This window comes from Olea europaea, chromosome 3, assembly GCF_002742605.1.
Source record: "Olea europaea var. sylvestris chromosome 3, O_europaea_v1, whole genome shotgun sequence".
NCBI classification, from domain to species: domain Eukaryota; kingdom Viridiplantae; phylum Streptophyta; class Magnoliopsida; order Lamiales; family Oleaceae; genus Olea; species Olea europaea.
Genome location: NC_036239.1, coordinates 1,951,881 through 1,958,628, shown reverse-complemented (window position 1 = coordinate 1,958,628; position 6,748 = coordinate 1,951,881).

Genomic DNA, 6,748 nt, shown 5'->3' with positions numbered 1-6,748 from the left:
ATCATGAGGTGTATAGTCGACGTGCTATTATTATTAAATCTTAGTTATTGTCGACTTTTGTCTCATCGAATTCCTATTGCAAATGCTTGTGGCTTGTCAACGAATTGACGTGCATATTAATGCGTATGATCATTCCAAAATATTAGTTATATCAAGATCAGATTACGCAATAAAACCTACTAATCTTAAAGGTTATAAAATAATCTTGAATTATTTTAAGTTTATTTAGAACATAAATTTTGTTTGATATATATCACATTTTATTATAACAAGGTTTATAAACTTAATCTGTCTCGTACTTGTATTTTCAAACTTTCAACAAAATATTTACAACTAGTTTCAAAGCATTCTAACAGAATATTTAGACAATTAAAAAAAAAAAAATGTCAGTAAAGACAAACCGTACTAATTGATTAAAGGTTGCCGATAAAAATGCGACGAGAAAATTTTCGTGACTTAAATCTACATTTACCAAAGAGATTGGATACTTTCATCACAATTAGGATTGTCATTTGTACTCGGAGCTATTACCCGCCCCTCACATAGGGGTTAGCCAGTTAGATCCCACGCCCAATAAATGCGTGGGACCCACCCCGCATGTGAGGAGCTGGGTAACCTGAAGTGTAAAGCTGTGGGTACCTATAGTAAAATCTTCACAATTAAAATTTGAAAGATAATAACTTTTGAGTGATGCGATACTGCTCACAGACCTACAACTTACAATAACTAAAAACAATAAAATCTTATTCTACGATAAAAAAAATTGAGGCATGAATTTCATGTAAACAATTACGGATGTCAACGAGTTGAGCCAAATCGGCTTTTCTGGTTATTTTTTTACGTGAGCCTGCCCTTGGCTCTACCGAGCCTCGAGCCCAGCCAGAAGTGGCCCGAAAGCAAAATTAACATCCCTATAGGCAATTCAGAGTCTACCAAAAGTCCTAACACATACAAAGGTTGGGTAGGATTAAAGGCTTTGCCGCTCGAGAAAGAAAGATTGAGTCGAAGCAATCCCACGTCCCAAAGCAGGATCCTCCTCATGAAGGCGTGCTGCTAAGTCATTGCTGCTTGGTCGTCTTCCTACAACCAATACATTTTAAAAATCTTTACTGCCTTGTTTGTCTCGACATTATTGCCACTTTGAAGGTTCTTGATTTCTCCTAGCCCTTCTGCATTCTCGAATCATCTCAGCGAAAAGGTCAATATCTCCTCTATAATCTATTACCAAATTCTTCTCAGCTTCCCCCTATCTTCATAAATGTTCTCGAGTCCATTCAAACACGCTGATCAGGGCAGACGAGAAGGTCGCATGGCGAGGAACAAACACCTGAATTTTTCAGCTAAATCTTCATAGCTCATTGCTGAAAGCCTAACCGAGCATATACATTTTCCAATTATTCAAACATATTTAATAATATAAAAGCAATTATAGCATATATATTCAACTAGATATCTGAAGTAAATACATGCATAACTGTGAGACTCGAACCGTAGTTGTATGCTTCCAGAGTTTTATGATATTGGAAAGTCGTGTTTGTGAAACTGCAACTTTATTAAAATGACACTTTCAACTGGATGGAGACACGTGGCTAAACCATGGTTGTTGGATTGAATCTGGAAGCTTCTATTATTATCGTGCCGTTTCACTTGGCACGCCATTACTCCCATACTGCGTCTGACTCTTGGTTCTTTTTGAGAGAGAGAAAACCTCTCGTCTGGTTAGGGTTTCTTCTGCTTGATTCTTTGGCTCAAATCTCTGATTTGAGGCCTTAAACGTGAAAGTCTTAGTAATTCGGTTAGATATTCTGACTGATTATCTGTAATATTTTTTGTCCTCTTGAGTTGTGATGTTTTGAGAGGGATACATTGAAGTTTCTTTGTGATTCTTTGAAGGTGTTGAGTCGATATGGAGAGATAAGTATTATTGCTTTATCTCGTTGTATTTGTTGAACATTTGTAACTCTTCGTTGCCATTTTTGGCTATTATAGTGCAACTGAGCGTAATCCAACTTGTTGGATGCTCAACGAGGAATGTAGGCGTTAGATGTGGTCGCCAAACCTCCAGGGCTTAGGCCGAAAGAAATCTTGTGTCGATTCTTTAATTTTCTGCACTGTTTACTTTTCGCCGATTTCGATTATCTTGCTTCTCGATTTAATATTGTGTGACCTTTGCCTTACAGTGGTATTAGAGCCACATTGAGGAGCACGATACCCGAATCTTGGAGAGAAAGGTGGATCTTCGATAGATCTTGAATTTTTGAAATTGCTAAAAAGCATATTTGAACTACTTCGAGTTATTAAACTCACTGAGTGAGATCCTTTCAATTTATTGTATATTGCACTTGAGAAATTTGTGTTTTTTGAACTTTTCCGGATTTTCCAGTACACCGTTGAAACCCACTTGAGACTAATCTTTGTCCAGTGGCTCCTGTGAGGCCTCTGGAATCTGAGATAAATCAAGTACGGGTGTGTAACTTGGGAGAATCTTGTTGGAGGGATCTGTGAAACCTTATAATTTGATCTCAGTAATTGTTTTCTATTAATTGATCCAGCCTACTCTCTCTATTGATATTTTTTAAGATTAGTGAAATCCTATATTACTTTGTGATTTACTGTGATTTCAAATCTGGCAACTTGGGTTCCTGTTTCAACTGTTCTGAATTCTTGCTAATCCTGTTTGTGATAACCTGCATGCATTATGGCTACTACAAAATTTGAAATGAGTTAATTTGATGGTAAAATTGATTTTGATATGTGGAGTCAGAAAATGAAAGTCATTTTGATGCAAATGAAATGTGTTAAGGTATTAGATGATTCATGGCCTGAGGGTCTAGCACCCAATAAAAAATCTAAACTTAAGGAAATTGCCTAGAGCACTATATTCTTGTACCTATTTGATAATGTGATCAGAGAAGTGGGTGAAACCACCACTGCCTCTGATCTTTGGGAAAAACTCAAGGCAAAATATGAGATTAAAACTACTCCAAATAAGTGTTTCATTTTAAAACAATTCTTTTCTTTTAAAATGAATCCTGCAGTTGACTTAGAAGAAAATTTGAGTAGATTTACAAAACTTACCCAAGACTTGGCCAATTGTGATGAAAAACTTTCAAAAAATTAATTGGCTGTAGTCCTGTTAAACTCCATAAGTGATAAGTATAAGGACATTAAAGTTGCACTTGAATATGGGAGAGATGAACTTACACTTGATGTTATAACTAATGCTTTCAGGAATAAAGCATTAGAGATCAAGGCTGAGTCGGGTAACAGTCACATTGGTACTAGTTTTTTAACATAAGGAAAAACCTTTGAAAAACCTACTCAAAACTTTAAGTTTTCAAAAACTAACAAAAATTGGACTGAAAGGAATAAGACAAAAAATAATTCAAAAGGTAAAAAATGTTATTATTGTGGCAAACTTGGTCATTTTGCAAAGGATTGTTTCAAAAGGAAAAATGATTCAAAAGAAAAAGGTTTTGATGAAAGTAATGCCTTGGCCTATGATAAAATTATAATTGGAAATGGTTTTGTTTTGATAAGTACTGAAAAATGTGAAAGTGATCAATGGATACTTGACTCAGGCTGTTCCTTTCACATGTTCCCCAACAAAAATTATTTTATAAATCTGGAGAAAACTAAAGGGGGTCAGGTTATAATGGGCAATAACTTTGCCTGCAAAGTGATTGGAATCGGGATTGTCAAATTGTTATTGGAAAATGGTAATGTTTTGTTCCTTGAGAACACAAGACATGTCCCGGATTTGAAAAGGAACTTAGTGTCCTTAGGAATGTTAGATGATAAGGAGTTTAACATAATCATGGGTCAATGACATATAAAAATTCTTAGGGAGAATGACTTGGTCACTTCAGCCCCTGAGAAACATGGTCTCTACTACTTAAATGCTAAACCCTTAATGGGATTAATTGCTTCTATCATGTCTGAAAACTTTACTTTGGCTAAATTATGGCATCAGAGACTTGGTCATATTGGTAAAAAGGGATTAAATCTCTTACATTCAAAAGGTGTATTTGGAAATCATAATCTTGGTGATTTTGGTACTTGTAAACATTGTATTTTTGAAAACAAGTTAAACTTCATTTTCCAACTGGAATTCATAAATCCAAACAAAGACTTGAGTATTTACATGCTGATTTGTGGGGTCCTGCCTCTGTCTCCACATTGACTGGTTTCAAGTATTTTTTTGCTTATAATTGATGACTTTTCAAGGAAAGTCTGGGTACACTTACTGAAATCAAAAGATGAGACATTTTCTGTTTTCAAGGACTGGAAAACTCAAGTTGAAAATCAAACTGATTTTAGAATAAAATATTTGAACTGATAATAGTTTGAAATTTTGCAATTATGAATTTGACAATCTTTGTAAAGAATATGGCATCATAAGACACAAAACTGTTCCTCACACACTACAGCAAAATGGAATGGTTGAAAGAATGAATAGAACACTATTGAACAAAGTTAGATGTATGCTTTTAAGCTCTGGTCTTCCTAAGATGTTTTGGGGTAAAGCAGTTAAAATTGCTGCCTACTTGATTAATAGGAGTCCATCTAGTGCTCTAAACTTTGCTGTTCCTGAATTTGTGTGGTCAAACAACCCTATAAATTACACTTATCTGAAAGTATTTGATTGTGCTGCTTATGCTCATCAAAATATTGGTAAATTAAAACCAAGATCATTAAAGTGTGTATTCTTGGGTTATGATGACAATGTAAAAGGGTACAAACTATGGGTTAAATCAGAGAAGAGTTATAGGGTAATAATAAGAAATGATGTTATCTTTAATGAGTCATTTATGCCATGTCTTGAAGGAAAAGAGAAAAATTTAACTGAAAAAGATATTCAAATTGAGGTGGAGTCCTTGTGTAATAATGAGAATGCCTCTGTGTCTACTACAGGGGATAATGAAAATGAAGAACATGTTACAGTACCTAAAACTGAAACTGAAATTGATCAAACTAAAGAGATTGATTCTGCATCTCTTCCCCTTGATGAGTATCAACTCACAAGAGATAGGGAGAGGAGGCAAATCAGACCCTCTACCAGATTTGATACTGACACCTTTGTTTCTTTATTTTCTTACCAAGATATGTCTGAAAATGAGTCAAATTCTTTTGAAGAAGCCATTAAATGTAAAAAAAGCAGAAACTGGAAACTGGCAATAGAAGATGAGATGTCTTCATTACTTAAAAATAAAACATGGATTTTAGTTGACAAACCCAAAGGTCAAAAACTGATTAATTGCAAGTGGATTTATAAAGTAAAACTAGGGGAAGGTGACAGTAAAAATGTTAGATACAAAGCCAGACTTGTAGCAAAGGGTTTTACACAAAAAGAGGGTGTGGATTACACTGAAATTTTTTCTCCTGTTGCTAAGTTTGTCATTATTAGATGCTTGCTTGTTATTGTTACTCAATTTAAATGGGAACTTGATCAACTTTATGTTAAGACTGCTTTCTTGTATGAAGAATTGAATGAAACTATATATATGAAACAACCTATTGGTTTTGAAAAAGGTGATCCTGAAAATACTGTTTGTTTGCTAAAGAAATCTTTGTATGACCTAAAACAAGCACCTAGGTAATGGTATAAGAGGTTTGACACCTTTGTCCTAAAACTTGGTTTCAGAAGAAGCCAATAGGACACTTGTCTGTATTGGAAAGGTAATGGAATTGAAAACTCATTATATCTGGTCCTTTATGTGGATGATATGCTGTTAAGGAGGGGATTTGGTTAAATGGTTTACTGATTGAAATGGGTTTTAATGATAATCACACTGTGCTATTTTCTGATAATCAGAATGTCATTCATCTAAGCAAAAATTCTATGTTTCATGACAAAGCAAAACATATTGATGTTAAGTATCATTTTATAAGAGATATAATTTTAAAAGGTGAAATTAAGATTGATAAAGTTTCTACTCAATTTAATCCATTAGATATGGGTACAAAAGTAATTCCATTAAACAAATTCTTAAACTGTTTGAAATTTTTATCTGTTGATTCTTTGTGATTTTTTGTACAGGTATATAGAGCAAATGAAGAATAGTTAAGGATTTGCTTCTGGCTGCACTATAGTTCCAAAAATTTTGGTAGCAAGGTGGAGAATGTGAGACTCGAACCGTAGTTGTATGCTTCCAGAATTTTATGATATTGGAAAGTCGTGTTTGTGAAACTGCAACTTTATTAAAATGGCACTTTCAACTGGATGGAAACACGTGGCTAAACCATGGTTGTTGGATTGAATCTAGAACCTTCTATTATTATCGTGTCGTTTCACTTGGCACGCCATTACACCCATACTGTGTCTGACTCTTGGTTCTTTGTGAGAAAGAGAAAAACCTCTCGTCTGCTTAGGGTTTCTTGTGCTCGATTTTTTGGCTCAAATCTCTGATTTGAGGCCTTAAACGTGAAAGTCTTAGTGATTCAGTTAGATTTCTGAGTGATTATCTGTAATATCTTTTGTCCTCTTGAGTTGTGATGCTTTGAGAGGGATACAGTGAAGTTTCTTTGTGATTCTTCGAAGGTGTTGAGTCGATCTGGAGAGATAAGTATCATTACTTTATCTCGTTGTATTTGTTGAACATTTGTAACTCTCCGTTGCCATTTTTGGCTATTATAGTGCAACTGAGTGTAATTCAACTTGTTGGATGCTCAACGGGGGATGTAGTCGTTAGATGTGGTCGCCAAAGCTTCGGGGCTTAGGCCGAAAGAAATCTTATGTTGATTCTTT